Source organism: Pteropus medius, unplaced genomic scaffold (genome assembly GCF_902729225.1).
Source record: "Pteropus medius unplaced genomic scaffold, Ma_sr-lr_union100, whole genome shotgun sequence".
NCBI classification, from domain to species: domain Eukaryota; kingdom Metazoa; phylum Chordata; class Mammalia; order Chiroptera; family Pteropodidae; genus Pteropus; species Pteropus medius.
This window is the reverse complement of record NW_024349800.1, coordinates 67,443,465-67,462,757: the sequence shown is the minus strand read 5'-3', so window position 1 is coordinate 67,462,757 and position 19,293 is coordinate 67,443,465. Positions and strand designations below refer to the sequence as shown.

At 45.8% G+C, this 19,293-nt stretch overlaps 1 protein-coding gene and 1 pseudogene across 1 annotated transcript in view; both read left to right on the top strand.

The window, feature by feature from the left end:
- DSCAML1 (DS cell adhesion molecule like 1) overlaps positions 1-19,293 on the top strand; it is a 324,128-nt gene that overhangs the window by 78,975 nt on the left and 225,860 nt on the right. The window lies entirely within an intron of this gene.
- Positions 8,890-9,009, top strand: LOC120622217 (uncharacterized; annotated as a pseudogene).

The following is a 19,293-nucleotide window of genomic DNA, read 5'->3' as shown; positions in this document are numbered from 1 at the left end:
CTTTATAGCAGGGCCGTCAGAGAGATTTGGCACCTTTGTAGGTAGTGAGTTTCTTGTCACTGCAAGTAGTCCAGCGGAAGGGAGACACTCCCATGATGGAGATGCTGGTGATGTGACAGAGCTGAAGCTTTGGATGTTGGGGTTAAACTAGACAGGTTTGACGTCCCTTCCAACCCCGAGTCTCCTTGACTCCACATAATTAGTGTGGAAGAACTGAGTGTCACACTGTTCTATGGAGCAGGAAGTACAGAGCACACAGAGAGAGGCAGGATATATTTGAAGTGTGATTTGTGCTGTGCAGCTAACAGTAGTCCAACTCACCATTGCCCTAATTTAGTCTGTGTCTTCACCCCTTGGTGAATCTATACTGGGACTTCAGTCTCTGCTTGAACCTTTCATGGATGGAGAGAGTGCTTACCCCAGTACCCCAAGACTAGAAAGATGACCCTATGCTACTGCTTTAGAAGCATCTGGTCTGCCTGCCTTTAGGCAGCTCAGATGCCTACTTCCACCAACATTTTGACATGCCTAGAATTGGGCTAAGGGTGCTGGCTTGGGGAGACATTTAGAAGACTGGCTTGGATGCCAGGCCCTTTGGGAGGAGGATGGAGGAACACAGAGGAGAGAATAACTTTAAGATCATTCGCTCTCCTCTTTTCCTTTTCTCTGGTAGCCAGGAGACTGATTTTACTAGCCTTCGAGAGATGGCATTTATTTAATCACCTGCGATTTAAGCTGACCGGGCAGGGAAGTGATTGTCCCTGACCAGTGTGCTCTGTCACAGGCGTCCACTTGACCACTACTACCCACCTGCTGGGCTGAGGGGCAATCATGTCAAGGACTTGGAGCACGGCTCCCACAAAGTACACACTTTACAGATAACTTAAAACCTCCTCAGTCACCACCGGAAGCCTAGCCAAAGTTAAACAAGACACTGGGCTGGAGCAAGAAGAGAATGAGATTGTTTGTACCTATGTGCGCATGTGCCAATGCACATGTGAATCTGGGCCCACTTGCAATGTCATGTTTTCACAGGTGAGTTAGTCACAGAGGCATGCAACTTTAGAAGTGGAGCACTGGCCTCACAATTTCTCTTTAGAAGGCCTTTGCTTTACCCCCTTCTTTTTGCAGAAGAGAGGGCAAAAGTCTAAAGGTAAGAGTGTGACTCTGTGTTTCATGACCTCCTTGATATTATATGTGATTTGATTCTAAGTTAGTACTGTGAAGACTTCAAGAATCTGTACTTTAAATAAGGGCCCCAGGTAGTATTTATAATTGAGCAAGTTTGGGAAAACTGAATTAAGGGATTTACCCAAGATATTAGTGGCAGAAGTGGGGCTAGACACTAGGCCTCCTGCTTCCCCTCATGCTACACAGGTGTGTGCAGAAGAGGGAGTCTGCTTGGACACATGAGTGTTTGCACAGATGCATCTGCCTTTGTGGATGGCTGCCACCCTCCTGGCTTGCAGTTCACCAGGAAAAATCAATCTGGCCCAGAACATGTGTGATGAAGAGATTCAACAGAGGGTCTCCCCATTTATGCTTCTGCCTTCCAGCCCTAATCCTGCTGGATTATCTAGACTAAACACTGAGCTCTGATTGCGTTCTTCCCTGGGAATAGGCCAGCACTGAGTCATGGGGAAGTTAGAAGTGATCCGAGCTCTGATCTCTGTCTGCCTATAGACCTCAGTTTCCCCCAGAATAAAATAAGAAAGGCTGATTGGAAACCAACCAACCAACTAAATCAAAACCTAGTCAAGACCCACTAAGAAAGCCTGCTCATATAATTTGGAAGGAAAAGATGAGCCTGCTGGACAAGGCCACGGTGAGGAGTGATTTTCGTGTCAGTAGCTAGCACGAAGAAGTTTGGATGGGTACGACAGGATACTCAGTGGTTCATTGAGGGCCTCTCATTCCCATGGTCTCTCAAAATAAAGGTCATTGGGCCAGACACCCTCATCTTTTCAACCGTTTCAGAGAGGACTGGGTCAGACAGGAGTGGGCATGCATCTGAAGTTGCTCTGCCTACCCAAGTTCACTAACAAAGGTTGAGAGAGAGCCTCACTTACAAGCACAACTCTTCTGTGCCAGGCAGGATGCTAGGCATGTCACCCTGCAAGCTATCGCTCCCCATTGTACACATGAGAAAATTGAGCTTCAGAGAGGCTAAGCACTGGCCTAAGGTCCCACTTCCCATGCTAGCCTGCATCCCACCTCCCCCACTGTTGCCCACATGGGAATTTAGAATTTCAAACCTCACTACTAAAAAGAGGAAACATTTTGAGACTTGGGTGGTAGGTGGGAGTAATCAGGAGACATTCGCCTGCTTGAGATTATTTAGTAATAGTTCTGCTTAGAGGCGAGCAAATGGACAAGAGATGTGGGTGAGGAGATTTGAACCCTTACCAGGCTCCCTCTGAGCTTCAGTTTTTTCACTTCTAACTGGAGATCATTCCAGGTCGCTCCTGTGGTGGTTTTGAGCCTTGAAGAAGTCCTTTGTTTATCACAGAGAGGATCTACTGTACAGAACATGTTAATCATGGTAGATGGTGGGGGTGAGAAAAAGGATTTTTAGCAGGGAAAGAAAATCTTTCTCCGCCACATCTCTGGAGAGTGGAAGTGTCTTGTTTCTAACAAAAGAAAAACAAATTAATATTATCTTAAAAGAAAAATAAAATTCATACTTAGAGTTAATTGGCTTTGGATTAGGATTGTCTAAGACAAATTTAGACTCTCAGGTTCATTTACTTGCCCCCTACCCCCGGCCCCCAGCACTAATCTGGCTTCTATAGCCATCGAATGTTCTCTGAGAGTGCAAACTCATTTTGAAAAGTAGCTGTGAAAACTAAGCAAAAAAAAAAAAAAAAAAAAAAAAAATTAGAAAAAGAAGTGATTCTGTTGGGGGGAAAATCATATATTGCCAGTCAAGGGCAAACCCACATTATTTTTAGATTATGCATTGTAGGGGGTTATCTCATTCTCCACCCCTGCCCAACCCCCAGACTTCCCTCCCCTGGCGTGGGTACACCCGGGCGCCCAGGCAAACCTCGACAGCACTGCTTAGCTCACTGCCTTCACCACCCACCCAGTGTGTACCCGGGAAATGGATACGTTTTTGCAATGTTCCTCTGAATGAAGAGTTCTCTGTTAGTCACCACCAGCCTGGCTGGGACCCCAGTGGATAGATAGTACCTTCCCCACTCTGAGGTACAAAAATAAATGGCTTTCAAGGCACCATGGGGAAATATACTGAACCTCACGTACAATTAAAAGTTATTAATACTTGCATTGTTCCTGAGGTGTGGGTGTGTGTGACATCTACTTTTTCCCTTTGGCTGGAGCGAAACAAGAGAACATAGGTCTCCTCACTGGGGCTCTTAGCCCAGTCAACAGAGGAAGGTGGAGTGTAAGGAGGGAGCTCAGCCCCTCCTTCCTCTAGCTCCTGGCCTTCCCCACCCCCACATCTGCCTGGTTTGGTCCATGACATCTGGGCCGGGGAACTAGAAGGTTTCAACCATAAGATTTTTCCAGACTTCAGTTTTGCCATCTGTCTAAAAACATTTTGAAGTGTGTGTGTGGTATGGGAGAGGATGAAGGTGGGGATGGGAGCTGGGGAAGATGAAAAGAACAGACTAGCAGATACTCTGGCCCACCTTGTCAGGTTGTAGGAAGAAAAGAAGCAGATGTGAGGGCACTTTGAGCTTTTCAGAAAATGAGTCTGAGGAATGATAATTAATAATTCTTTATCTTTTTTTCCCTTCTTTTTAATTCTTTTTTTTTTTTTTTTTAGTAAAATTTTATCGGTAGCATACATGCCTGGTTTGCTTCCCAGGTCCGGTCTGTTTACATCCTCCCCTCCCCTCCTCCCTCCATTCCTTCCTTCCTTTTCTCACATTTCTTTTCTTTCTCCCCTTTCTCATTTTCTCCTTTCTTTATAGGGTTAGGGCAGGAACTTTGGAGTCCACTATGTGATGCTAGACAAGGTCTTTAACTTCCTAAAATCTCAGTTTCCTCATCTGTGAAATAGGCATAAAAATACTTGTGAGAATTAACCTAGATAATAATATAAGGGAAGAGTTTAGCACAGGGCCCAGCACATGGCATGTGCTCTGTAACGGGGAAGGGGGTGATAGTTGTTATTATAATCATGATCGTCCTTGTCATTTTTCCTTCCTCCCAGCATTTATTGGGCTGCCCCTGGGTATGAGGTAGATAGACATTCCAGTGTCTGTCCTTAGGGCACCCACAGTTATATGGGGTGACACGCTTGCTTCCAGTCTCACTCAGCTGCTTTTAGAGAGGTAAGATTTTGGGGTGGAGTAAGGCTGACAACTGAACAAGAAACCCGGATTTCCAGGTATCAGAAAAGGTCAGGAGTGGAGCCGAGATTTATATTTTGTGTTTTGATAATAGCATAGCTAATGGGCCTAAAATCCATTTGTCACTTGGGAACTGAGGTTTCCTGGGACCAGGAAACTAGCAACTGCAGAAGCAGAGTTGTTTTCAGTGTCAATATTTGTCACACATGGTGGGTGAACAGTCTCCCAGGTCAGAATCCAGCATCTGGGAAGGGAGGATGGTGGCAGGCAGGGGCTATAGTATAGAAGAGGCAGCTCTCTGAATAGCAGACAAAAGGATTTCGATGGGACTAAGAACAGGAAATATCTTTCCAGTTTCCGCTTAGAGCTTAGGTGGGTGGTGCAAGCAACCTGGAAGATGGAGAGATGAAATAGCCCTGGGGTAATTGAGAGTGGGAGGCCCGAGCTCCCGGCTTTATTCCTTCTAAATCACTGGTTTGCATAATGGCGTTGCCGTGAACAGCTTAACATCCTCTTCAGGCTCCCATCTCCTTTCCCCACTGCTCACACTTCACTGCTGGCGGGTGCACCCCATGCAGGCCCCTTTATCTGCATCTTTTTGGGGTGAGCCACACTCATTCACATTTTCGGAGAAACTGCACATTTACTCTGCTAGTTTAAAGAAACTTCCAAATTTAAATTTACCAAGTAGATAAATTTAATTGCATTCTAGTAAGTCTTCCATTTTACAATGAGTTTAACCGTAAGAATCCTTTAACTAGCAGCTTCTACTAGATCATTTAGGGCACAGATATACCTGAAATGAAGATAAAGCACCTCTGATGTTATAATGACAGTCAATGGGAAATACTGTTTGATTCATAAAAAATTGATAATTACACAATTTTATAAGGCTGTATTAAATATTCATTCATGCAATGAACATACATTGAATGCCTACTATGTGCCAGGAAATGTGGGGTGAATAAGACATAGTCTTTGTTTTTAAGGACATTTCAAGGAACACCAAATCCACACTGATAGTGTGGAATGGGAATTGCTGTGAGGAGGGTAAGCAGCAAACACAGTGAACTCACAGAGGAAGATCCTAATCAGACTAGAGGGGGAACAGTCAGGGAAGGCTTCCTGGAGCAGGAGAAGCTTAAACTATGGAGAGTCAGTGTTTACTAATCAAAGAGGGGTAAGGGCTATCCTGGAAACATCTCACAGGAAAACTGCATGTTCTAGAGCACTCAAGTGGGCAGTGCATGAAGGGTGTGGCCATGTCGGGGAGATAAGGTTAAGATGGAGGGCAGAGGGCAGCCAAGGTCACAAAGAGTTTTTTGTGCCTGACCGGTGAGTCTGAACTTTTCCTAAAGCAGTGGGGGATATTAAATTATTTCAGATGAGGGGACTGAGATGAGCCTTTCTGCATTTTGGAAAGATCATTCTGGCAGCAAGGAGGGTTGATTGGGAAACAGGCAAGAAAGAGGCTAGGGCCTGACGGAGGTATCAGAGGTATAGAGAAGCAGGTTCCAGTACCAGATAAGGTGTTTTAATCCATTTCACGTGTAACCGAGGGGTCTGGATGGGAGGGAGAAAGAAACATCCAAAGGACAACAGAGCAATTATCATGGCTGCCATCAATTGTTTGTTTCCCCTGCACATCGTCCTGCTGTTTGTCCTCCACACATTTGGTGTGGGGCGGATGGCCTGGGAGTGATGAGGCTGGATGCTAGGAGTGACAGCCACAGGACATCCAGGCCACCAGGCCTGAGGGTAGTACCATGAAAACAGTGAGCCCAGAACTGAAGCAGCACAACCAGGAGTCAGTAGATAACAGAACAGGACAGGTAGAGGGACTGTGCCCAAGTAGTGGGGGTAGGCTCTTAATGTGGCATTTTTGTTAGAAGACCCAGGAAGACCATTTGGAAGTGGGAACAGGGATAGAGAAGCAGGCCTCCCCCACCCCCCTCACTGGTTATGCCAAGGGGGATCTTTTCCACAGCCCCCCATGGGCCCTTCCCTGGAGAGCAACCAGCTCTTCCTCCTCCGAAGGAGGCAGCTTCATCTCCTACCTCCTGCCAGATGCATCTCATTCTGAGTTTAGTGACAAATATTGAACTTCGTTTCAGAAGTGTTAATTGGGATTTTTAATTGACCATAAGCAGGTCATCAAAGACTGTCTGTATCTGGCAGTCGTTTGTTCTCCAGGGGACAATCCCTCCTAGAGCGGTGTCGTCAGTCAGCAAGCGGGGTTCCCATGCCCCCCAGTTGCTTCTCTTGTTTTAGTTTCGACTCATTTAAAAATAAAAGAAAATAAAGCAAACTCTGTTCTGTCTTAGAAGGCAATACCTGAAGCGGTTTAAGTACTGGCAGTGAACACTGAATGGCTCCGTCCCTAGTGGCAATCCAGTACTGCACAGTATTGTTAGTACATACTAGAAAGGGCTGCTCTTCTCCTGGCCATTTGGAGAGGAGCTCCTGGCCCGCATTAGGGCCTCTGTTCCCGGCACCCCACATGGCACTGCCCACGTGGCGGCAAGTCTGGCTTAGATCCACCTCTGTCGTAGTTGCCGCTCCAGCTAGGAAGTCTGTGCTCCTTGCTTCTCCATCCTGATCAATGGCGTTTAGATATGTCCTGGGAATCTGGTTTGTCATGATTTAGGTATTAGTAACTGATCGTGCAAAGTAGGTCAGTCAATTGCTAGTTGGCCTCACACATCCGATATCAGACCTAATTTTGGCCTTGTGCTCTGAGATGCTGTTTCTCTGAGCTTGGGCTGGAATTGGCCAGGGTACCCTAAAGCTCACAAGGGAGCTGGGGAGAAAGGGCAGTGCACTGCTATCCAGGGGGCTTTCAGATGAAAGCGTTTTATTGGCATAAAGAAGAACAGAAAGTGGGATGGTCTAATCTGATGGAAAGTTGCAGCTGACTTCCACAAATTTGTCTGGGCCTCAGTTTAGTAGCTTTGAGATAGTCTCTGCCCAGCAGAGAAAATGAACTGAGAGACTAGGCTTGAAAGATTTTGAGAAATTTTAGAGCGCTATTGTGATGAATAAACTCATTCATTCTTCAGATATTTATTGAGCAGGTGCCAGGCACTATTCGAAGCCCCATGGATTTAGTTAAATATGGCCTGGCTTCTAAACTGCTCTACACCCAACTCGTGAGCTCCGAGAGGAATGTCCTCAAGCGTGAGGTCTCACTATTAAGTGCCCTCCTTCCCACTAAAAAACAAACACAGTGGTCCTTGTACACTTTTATGCCTTCCTTTTTGTTACTAACTCTGCACTGTCTACAAACTTAGGCCGCCCTTGTTTTGGTTACCACTCAGCCTCTAGAAGTAAGGTCAAGCCCAGGCGGGAAGTGGGCTTTATTCGAAAGCTGAGTGGGGTATACATGTGTGTGTGGAGTGGGCTGGGGGTCATGTTTAGATACCTTCTTTGTCAGTCTGGGTCCTCCAAGAAGCAGATGTCAGATACAATTAGATGAGCAGCTGACTTATTGGAAGAAAGTTCTGTGGAGTATAAAGAGGACAGGGAGCAGAAATAAGTGGGAAGAACCCTCGGTCCTGATGCAGGTGTGAAAACTGAGAGGAGAGAGGGAAAGAAGGGAAGACTTGGGCAGGAAGGACTCGGACTGCAGAGCAGCTTGGAGAAAATCTCGGCAGGCTGCCAGTGCTAGGTGGGGATGGCCCACCTCTGGAGCCTGTGCTGTGCTCTGAAACTGGCTGGGAGCAGCCTACAGAGAGCCTGGTATTGATGTGAAAGCTGCGCTGGGTGTCAAAGGTACAACTGGTGGAGGCTGGTAGCCAACCACATTCCTCAAAGTGCTTCTCTCGCAAAGGAAGATCTAAGCAGCAGCAAGCTCGCGTGACTGCCACATCTTGTTTCCCCCACTGGATTCCTTCCAGCTTCTGGCATCTCTCCTGTTGCTGTAACTCGCACCCCTATGCTCTGGGTGGCCTCATGGAACCCAAAGCTCTCATCCACTCATCTGGACCTACAGTCTCTTCCCCTAAGCTCATCCTTACCTTCCTCTTCCCATTTGAAACAGAGCCTGTGTTCCTAGCCTCTTCCCTGTATAATAACCTCTCCATATACTGGTCACCAAGATGACGGCTGTCCCCACAGGTCTCCTTCATGGCCACCTTGGTTAGCGCCTGCCCTTGTTTGCTCAGACGCTCACTGCCTGGTCCCTTCTTCTCGTCACCACTAGGTTCCACCAGGGCCTGCCTTCTCCCATCAGGAGCTGCCTATCTGGTGGCCTTTTCCTCAATGGATGTCCAGGTAGCTATACAGGTTAAGGAATCCAGGCTAGAGTGTTAATGAGTCATAGTGACTTGAATTACCTCTTCCGGGTGACGTTTACACATTGACAGAGATTTTCAGTGCATTATCCCAAAGAGTGTGGTGTTGTGCATAAATGTTCTGTGCTTGGCAAACCTAGTAGGATGGAGTTGGGCAGAAGAATTCCCTTTGCTCTATCAAAGCCCTGCCAGTGAGCTGTCCTGGGGATAAGGGGTGGGAAGTATAGAGGGCAGAGGGTCAAGGTTCTTAAAAAATTATGGTTTAAAAAAAACATTTAGTCTACAGCCATGCCACCCTGAACGTGCCCGATCTTGTCTGATCTCAGAAGCTAAGCAGGGTTTGGGCCTGGTTAGTACTTGGATGGGAGACCACCTAGGAATACCAGGTGCTGTAGGCATTAAAAAAAAATTCAAAAATAGGTCGAATAAATATTTCTCCAAAGGAGATATAGAAATGGCCAATAGGCACATGAAAAACTGATCAACATCACTAATCATTAGGGAAATGCAAGTCAAAACCACAATGAGATACCACCTCATTGGATGACAACTATCAAAAAAAATCAGATAATAACAAGCATTGACAAGCATATGGAGAAATTGGAACCCTCGTGCACTGCTGGAGAGGATGTACAATGTGCAGCCTCTATGGAAAATAGTATGTGGTACCTCAAAAAATTAAAAATAGGATTACCATATGATCCAGCAATTCCACTTTTGAGTATTTACCCAAAAGCATTGAAAGGTAGGTCCCAAAGATATATTTGATCATAGCAACACTATTCACAACAGCCAAAATGTGAAAGCAGCCCATGTGTCCTTTGACAGGTGAATGGATAAACAGAATGTAATCTATAAACACAATGGAATGTTATCCAGCCTTAAAGTGAAGGAAATTCTGATATGTGCTTCAACATGGATGAACATTGAGGACATTATGCTGAAATAAGCCAGTCACAAAAGGACAAATTTTGTAATATTCTGCTTTTTTGAGGTACCTAGAGTATTTAAATGTATAGAGACAGAAAGTAGAATGGGGGTTGCTAGGAGTGAAGAGAAGATGGGAAATGGCGAGTTTTTGTTTAATGAATATGGTTTCAGTTTTGGAAGATGGAAAAGTTGGAGAGATGGATGGTGGTGATGCTTGCTGAAGAATGTGAGTGTACGTGATAACACTAAACTATACACTTAAAATGGTTAAGATGGTAAATTTTATGTTATGTGTATTTTACCACAGTAAAAATAAAATTGGGAGAAAAATTATGATTTAATCTAAGAGAAGAAAAGGACAAGTAGATTGACCCCAGGTCTGCCTGAGAATCTCTACTTTGCATCTTCCAATCAGGGTATACGACCAGACAGGACCAAAGTCCTGAACATGGGTTAGAGACCAGAAGGGGGCTGACGAAGGGGTCCCTTCAGAAAAGTAGCGATGTGAGGGCAAGCAGCAAGGTGAAGAGGGGCTGAGCACAAGAACGGGAGTCATCCAAACCACGGTTTGACCTCAGTGCTGCCAACTCAGTGCTATGTGACTTGGGGCAAGTGATTTACCCTCTTTGAGCCTTTGTTTCCTTATTGATAAAATGGGGGTGACAATGCTTACAGCATCGGAGCTGCTTTGTAGCTAAATATAACCTGTCTGTGATGCACATAAGGAGGTTTCTAGCAAATAGAAGGCTCCTGTGTTTGTCCCTGAAGTTTCTGGGAGGCGGTGGGGTTTCCAGGCTGTTTAAATGCCAGGAGCTGTCTTGGACGACATGGAAGGTTGTACTATTAATGGGCGAACATGTAAGATGTCCTTTTCCATGTGATGTTGAGCAAGAATTTAACATGTTAGAAGAGAGCTGAATAGTGACTATTAAGCTCTTGGTGATAAAGATGGTAGATTAGCATTTCTAGCCCCCATGTGAGTCCAGGTAACTTTGAAAGGAAAGTAATAAGTATTTGGGAGCCTCTGCTTTGTGCTGCGCACTGTGCTAAGTGCTGGGGTAGCACAGACTGGAGGAGATGGGTGCTGCCCAGCTGCTATTCCCAGGCCAGGTGGTGAGATGAGTGTGAGATGGAGTAGCCAACAGCTCGGCCTGGAGGGCTTCTGGGAACATAGAAGCAGCCTGTCCTGGGAAGATGGTGTACTATTGATAGGTGGCCAAAACCAAAACAGGCAGAACTCCCTAACTTCCATTTTTCTTTAGTAAATAATCTTCAAATAACACATTAAATGTATGGTTTCCAGCCTGAGCTGTGACCTCGGAAATTCTTTTCTTCAATCCCTACTTCATATTTCTCAACCCCATTCCAAGCCTTTCTTTCCCTCAATACTCCAAGCTATCTGTGCCTCTTTCAGCAAAAACACTAAAAAACAATACTAAGAAAACTGAAAAGAGAAAGCCCGCCAGGTGTGGACCAGCTCAGCTCTCTTGTCTGTCATCTCCAACGTAGCCTATCTGTCTGAAAAATAGATGTAGTCAGACCCTGGGGTAACTTTCTTGCCTCCATCTCTCCATTTCATCTAGGACTTTATTGTTAGAGATCACTCTTTCACCTTTCCATCCTCGCTTTCCTTTTCCCTTCAGCTTTCAACCATGTTTGAAGTTCCATAAAAAAAGGTTTTTTTAAAAAAAAAATTATTCTTTTTTTTCAAGCTATTCTCCTATTACCCTTTTTCACTAAACCTCCAAATTTCCAGTGGTTTTGCTAACTTTTATTGAGCATCTACTATATGATCTAAGTCCTTTACTTATATTATCATTTAATACTAGCAACAACCTACAAGGTAGGTTTTGTTACTATCCCCACTTTATAGTTGCAGAAACTGAAGCTCAGTGAATTAATCACTTATCCGGTATGCTATGGTTGGTAAGTGGTGGAGCCAGGCTTTAAACCTAGGTTCATTACAACTACCCAGTCCTCCAACCATGAAAGAATTCTCTTGGTCACCCCCAATGTCTCCTTCAATGCCACTTCCTGTGGTCCTCATCCTCCAGATCTCTCTGTACCCCATCAACACTGTAGCATATGACACTTGCTCCCCTGGTTCCCCTTTGCACAAATGCTTAGGTGGTCTTTAGTAGCTCTTCTTTTTCTGTCCACCCCCTACATGTTGGTTTCTCCCCAGACTCTGTCCTTAGCCCTCTCATCTTGATCTATATGTGCTCTCTGAGTGAGTTTATGCACTCCTGATTTCAGTCATCCCCTGGACACTGATGACTCCAAAACATATTTTTGAAGCCCCTACCATGCTCAACATGGCTCTGATTTTCTTCACTTCCAATCTGTCCATGCTCCTTTATGCTTGAGATCAGTTAGCAAAACCATCGCCTGCCTAGTCATTTAAGCTAGAAACCATGGAAAACATCATCTATGATGTCTTTCTCTCATCCTAAAACCTAATGGATAACCAAATCCTCTTGAGTCTGCCTTTAAAACAGCTATGGACTCTATTTCCTTTTATTCCTGCTGTCACTGCTGTGGTTTAGGACCTTGTAATAATTCCCCTGACCTTTTTACTGTCTTGCTTCTGGTATCTTCCCCTCTAATCTATCCTCAACACAGCTGTCAGGTATCTTTTTAGAGCCCAGGCTGTCATTGTGCTATAAACATTCCCTGTCTTCCAATTATCTAGAAGCCAAAGTTCAAGTCCTTACAGGCCTTCAAGGCCACCCACAACCTGGCTGCAGTGCACTTCTGGCCTCATCTTCCACGACACACCCCACTTACCACCTACCTGTACCAGACCTCATTCATACTAGCTACTCACGAGTCCCTGGAAGTAAACCATACATCCGTGCCGGCATCACAGAGCAGGCAGTTTGTGCTCTCTCTGTTCTATGATGCTTTTCTCATCCAGAATGGATGACTCTCTCCTCCTCAAACTTAGTTCAAATCACCAACACGGCACTTCCCATACCATATTATGGTAAGTTGTTCGAGTGTATGCATCTTGGCCAGATGGGACAAGAGACCTTGCTTTTATCCACTGTGGTTCTCCAGGGCCCAGCACTGCTGTGAAAGTAGATGGCACTCTTTAGGTACTCTATAAATGTTAGTTTCCCTTTGTTTTGAGACATAAACAGAAGAGATGCCCGGAGACTATAGATGGGAAATATATCATAATTTTCAAAAAAAATGGGAAAATATAGAGACTAAAAATGACAGGGGGAGGGAAACCCCTACTTCCACACTAAGCCACACTGAATTTCGAAAAGTACACATGGTTGTTAAGAATCAGCTCGTGTTCACTCAAAATAAGTCACATCAAAAACTCATCTCCTGTTTGCGTAAGGACACTGGACTGGTAGGAGAAGAGAACATTATAACCATAAGATATCTTGATTTGAATAAGGCTTTTGACAAAGTCTCTCACTGTGTTCTTGTTGGCGAGGCTGAAAAACATGGTTGCAGGGTAATCGTTGATCCAGATGAGAATGTTGAGCCAGAAGAGAATTTGGGGCCGGCCATCCAAGTTCACCCTCTCTCATTACAGGTAAAGAAACTGAGACCCCAAAGGCTAGTTTTTCTAAAGAAACACAGCTTATTAGTAACACAACAGGGCCCATGGTCTACTTCTCCCGGCCAGCGCTGACACAAGGCTTTTCCTAGAGTCCATTGGTCTGTAGCCCACTGAACAATCGTGCCCAAAGAAAGCTTTCTAACAGGCTGACGTCTACCTGACGGGAGATGTCAGATGATGTGCTGCAGGGTTTAAGCCTTGACCTTGCCCATTAAGTAATTTATCAGTAATTCATCAAGCTTCAAGTAAAATCTAGAAGGTATGTTTTTCAAATAAGTGAATGAGGCAGATGCAAAAGGAGTGGCTGATGTGTGGGACTCTGGAATCAGGATCTGAGATGCCTTTTTGGCTGGAATCATGGGCTGAAAGTAAAGAGAAGAAGCTTAACAGGAATAAATGGAAAGTCTTGCACTGAGGTTTCCAAAAAATCAATTCCATAAGTACAGGCTGGGGAAAACTTGACTTGATGTAGGTTCAGGTACTAAAGGCCTATGTGTTTGAGTTACTAATAGAGGATCCTAGGGCTCTTTGGCTGTTAAAATAGCCACAGCAAGTTGCTGAAAGATGTTCTTGTTCTGAATTAATAAAAGCTAGATGTCAAAGCAGAGGCCGTAATGCTTCTGCTAGACTCCATGCTGGTCAGACCACATCAGAGCTGGGCCTCCAGTTCCGAGCATCACACTTTTGGAGGGATTTTGACAGACTGAGTATGTTGGAGGCAGACCCTCAGGATAGTGATGAGTCTGGAGATCCTGTCCAATGAGGAACACTTGGGAAAATGAGAGCCCTTAGTCTAAAGAGAACACTAAAGATAGTTGCGATGTAGCAGGGGAAGTAGACTGGCTCCATGAGTTCCAGAGGGCAGAACTTGGGAGCTATAGGTCAGCTGATTCTGGTTCCATGCAAGGAAGCCATTTCAATTGGGTCTCCCCATCCAGCAGTAGAGTCATGCAAATCATGAGCTCCATGTCAATGACGGTGTGTAAACAGGACCTGGATGACCCCCTGGTCAGGGAAGCAGCGGGGAGTCGCTCTTGGGAAAAAGCTTAATTTAGGTGATCTTGAGGGTTCCTTCCAATTATTAGCTGCTGTGATTCTATGACCTTGAATACGTTTAAAAAACCGGACTCAGGGAAACAATTCTCCCCTTTCTCAGCCCAGTACCATTCTCCAAGCTAAGCAGTAGTTTTAGTTTAAACTTCCAACCAACATCTAGTAATTGAGCACCTACCATGGACAGGGTCCTAACCTACATATCTTTGTTTTTTTAGCTGAACAAAACTAGTTTATTCGATGACTTCAAAATGAGGGCAGGAAACAATGTTTATTGTAGACGTAGAGTGTAATTCATGTTCTAGGCACACTGCACAATTTATAACTATGGTGTTTTCCTTATATTGATCCTTTTTTTAAAAAACTACTTTATTAAGGTATGATTGAGATATAAGAAGCTGTACATGTTTAATGTATACAACTCAGTGAATTTGGACAGAAGTATATACACGTGAAACCATCATCACAATGCCATAAACACATTCATGGCCTCTGAAAGTTTGTTTCCTGAGTGTCTGTTAGGGGGAGAGAAATACAAAAGAAAAGGCCTATATCCTGCTGCATCTCAGAACAACGCCAAGCGAGATGGTGGGGGCAGGGGATGTGACAGAGCAGAGTGTCACTTCTACTCTCAGTCACAGTAAGCGAGAATGAGACAAAAGGGGCTGATTTAGCAAAGTGAAAAGAAGGCTGAGAAAGGGGAGCAGGAGGTGCCACAGGCAGGGGTAAGACCAGGAGACAAGGCCGAGGTGTGGAGGGAGGACAGAACCTGGCTAAGTGAGCTGTGTCCAAGGACTAGATCATTTGGAACCATGCCTTCGGAAAATGAAGCAGCACAAGTCCCTCTGTAACACAGCTAAAAGACTTCACACTCCCTTAGGCCCAGCTCTCCAGCCAAAATGGACTTATTTATTTTTAATAGAGCCTATTTAAGGTAGTTGTGTTTTCAAAGGCCGATGTACTCATAAGTACTTTTCATCTTCACGGGTTAAAAAAAATTCTTTCATAGCAGAAATGCTGAATTGGAGAGATGGGGTGGGAGTGGCAGTAGAGAGAGGGCCGTGGCAGCCCCGCAGGCTGCAGCCTTACTCCCGCATGGGTGGGATCTCACTCCCACCTCTGGAAGCCAGACTGAAGCATCGGGGAACGGAGGTGGGGAGGAAGAGAAGAGGACAGGCCTTTCCCCAGCCCTCCCCCTTTCCTTTTCCTGAACATACAGTGTCGATGTAGTCATGGCTTTTAAACAACATTACACACACTTGTCGTCCAAGATAAAATGTTATTAAGATTAAATGCCGAGCAGGGAATGGAATCCGACTTCCCACTGTCATATTTCAGCTCTGGTGAGTGATTGCCTTTCGGTAGCCCCAGCTCCTAAGCAGGGAAACGGCATTATTATCATTAATAAGCCCATAATGGGGAAGAGAAATTATAAACATTTCTGCAACAAGCGGCCCTCCAATGTTAATATTTTATGAGCACACAGAGAAGCCGGCAACTGAATGTAAATGGCAGAATTATACGTCACTGTAATGTAAACACGCGTAATTGGGTCGAGTTGGTGGGAGGAGGGGGAGGCTCGTAGCAGTGGGCAGAGGGTGGCACCTACGGTGCTGAGTAGTTCCCAAAGGCAGAAAGTCAAAAGCCCAGGGGCCCTGTCACCAGTCGCATCTCTTCTGGCCACCATGTTTTCAGGGAGGCCTATCTCCCCCACATCCTACCCATCATCCTCTGGCACCGGGTCACTTTAGACTTCACTTAGGGGACAGACAGGGAACTGAATGCAGCTTCCTGGGGCTTTCAAGTCTGTCCACGTGTTTGTTTCCTCCCTCCTCGTGTAGGGTACATGTCTGGAGGACAGAGATCCTATCTTCTATTCCTTGTGTCATTGCCAAGCGCACAATACCTGTATCGCAGGAACCCTAAAGAGATTTTTTTTTTTTTTTGGCTAGCTGTTTTGGTTTGGGTTTTTAGCTGCAGAGCCCTGATTCAAACCGGCTGTTTCATGGGAGCCCAATGAACAAGAGAGCTGCTCTGAGTGAAGCAGAGGTGGGGCCCAGAGCCCTACTCCTCTCCCAGGGGTCCCCCGAGGCACCTCTGTGGAGCACAACGTGAGAACTACTGAAAACTTCCTTCCTATCTGTTTCCAGATGACAAAACTGAGATCCAGATAGGTGTGACCTGCCTGTCCCAGGTTCGCTGCCTTCCAGAAAGGTATGCAACATGGTCAAGGAAGGAGAGCTAGGTTCTCTCTCCATCTCTGCCATTAACAGGCTGGTGGTCTTGGGCAAAGCTCACTGCCTCTCTGAACCTCACTTTCCTGTTTGTAAATTGAATGAGATGACTAGATGATCTCTAACAATTCTTCCAGGTCTGAAATCTAAGCCATGTACAGTTTTCAAGGAATTTGCATCAATCATTGCAGTGTACCATACGACAGATGTTAAAAGGCCTGCAAAGGGCTACCTGGAGATCCTTAGATGCCTCCACACCTGGAGAGAACTTTAGTCACTTTTCAAGCTGCCTGGATTCTGCCCTTGGGCTTTAAACTTCCTGAGGCAAGGGCCGTGACAGAGATTCCCCCATTACTGTGTTTGCCTGCAGCGAGCTCAGCCCACGGCTTGAACTGACCACAAGGGCAGGGACCACAGTGCCCAGCACAATGCCTGACTCAGTAGGTAAGCAAGAAAATCTGTTGAACAAATAAACAGTTGGATTAATGAATTGCTCAATAGATTAGTTAGTTAATGAACTGAGCAGCTCTCTCTTCAGCTTTACCTCATTGTTTTTGTCAATATCATCTGTAGCTTTCAAAAACTACCTATCGAGTACCTAGTGCTGGCACAATGCTAGTGACATGAAGAAAAGACAAGAACACCTCTGGCTGGAAGCCTGTCTCTTCCTGCCCCTTTCCCCATTCCTCCCACCCTCCATCCCACCCCCCACCTCCTTGGTTTTCCCCTTTCCCTCTGCTCCTATTCATTATTTCTCTCTGCAGTTATGTTATTGTTGGCCTTGGCAAAGAGTTTCAGGGGTGTCGTTTGTCTGAGCAACATTATGCAGAATTAAGTTCCAGGGTAATTTCTGATGCAAATACCTATCCTCCAGGAGAATGTGAATTAAGCCTGTAGGTCTCAGCTGGGCAGAGACAGCTGCATTTGAATCCAAGTCTCTAGCAGTCAGGGAAGATCCAGGGGTGTGTGAGACCCCCTCCGGCTACTCCTCTGGAGGTCCAGAGTGGCCCAGGACAGGCTCCCAGGGCAGCAGGAAGCCTTCAGCAGTCATCTTGTTCACCATCTCCCCCATATCTCATCTGAGCATCCCAGAAAGCTAAGGATCTGTGCCCTGCCCTCCTCCCTGCCCTCCATAGCTTATTTTATAACCGGCTGGCAGGAAGTTTTTCTTTATTGCTAACCCGATCTTTCTTGCTATGTGCATCCTTTAGATGCATACTTTCAAATTTCAGTGTGCCTGCAAATTCCTTAAGGATCCTATTTTTAAAAAACAGATTCTGGGGCAGGGCCTGAGACTTTGCATTTCTAATAAGCCCCCGTCCATGTGATGCTGTCATGTGGAGCACACTTCAAGTAGCTAGCCAGCCTTCAGAAAAGAGCTGGGCAAAAAATACAGAGAATTTAAAACAGACATAAAAACAAAAAGCAAATAGCCCTGCTTAACTGATTTTATTTGTATGGTCCCTTAAACATTTCTGCCTCTGCGGAAACTACTCTTTGTCTTCAAATTCCTTAGTCTCTGTGGGTCCTGGTTTCCTCATCAGTGAAACAGTAAAACAACGCTCCCCTGCGCTGCAGTCCAAGTTAAAGCTCAGGGCCTGCCTGTGATGGAGGCTTACCTGCTGAAACAGAAGGCCCTTATAGGTAGGAGGAGGGTGGTGGCTATGCCACTTCCTGGGCAGTTAGGTAGGGAAAGGATCCATGCCCCTCTGGAGTCTGATCCTTCAAGAGGACCAGTTACCTCATTGTGCCTGGTGACCAACTTGCTGAAAAGGTTGCTCAGCTTCCGTGGGGAGTTTGGAGGTTGCCAGCAGGGAGTCAACAACCAGCCTGGTTAAGTTGAACTTGGTTTAAAAGGAAAAAAAGACGATCTGTGTAACTTAGGGTATCATTCAGCACTTAATAAATTTGAAGATGTTGTCAATTAGATTGTACATTAATTTAGGGCTTTTATTCTTTTCAAAGTATTTTCCCACAGCTTTTCTTCACAGCCTGTTAAGGCAGTTAAGACAGGGCTTATTGTCTCCGCGCTGCAGATACAAGGGACAGAGGGGTTCTGGGACTTGCCCAAGGTCACCTGGGTTGTCTATGGCCTGCCTCCTGGTCCTATGCTCTTCCCTCTGCCCTTAAAGGTGCTGTAGGTGTATGAGGGGAGGAGTCGGGGATGGGTAGCTCTTTGCTACACTTTGCTGATGTTGGACTGAAGAGGTGGGAGGAAAGCTGCTCCACTCCCCGACTCTTCCCAATTATTGTCCTGCCAGGACTCAGAACTCTTGTCAAGGAATAGGGCCCAACTCAGAGATCAGAACTTCCACACTCTCCCTATCTGGAGATGAGAGCGGATTGTGGGACACTGGAACCCCCCTCCCAGGTGCCACCCTCAGTGGTTCATGGGCACAGCCAGCTTTGTTCCTCCTGCTCCGCCCCTTGAGGTTGGCACCTCAGCAGCAGTTTTATGCCTCAAACTCTCTGAGTCTTCATCTTCCCAGACACCATTCTTTTTTGCTGTGGGGAATTCTATTTCTCCCAACACTGGCCTTCTCTCCTTGACAGGCAGGCTCAGGTGAGCTTCTCCTTCTCTCCATAGCTGTCAGGAAGGGGAACGGGTCAGCCATGTTTTTCCTGGACCTGTGGGAGGAGCCACCCAGGTGGCTCTCCTTCCATCTCAGGGTTGCCCTAGACCCCCTGTGGCTTGGACCGTGTGGCCTGTCCAGCCACAAGGACAACTGTGGTCAGATCCAAGGTCCACACCATCCAGCCTTCTTTCTCCTGAGTCACTGGGGGCTTTTGTGTGGGAACGTGAGACACTTATCATCTATAATCTTCCCTTAACGGTTTTGTTCATTTTTCATTCTTGATTTCTTTCCTTATAGCCTATAGAGACC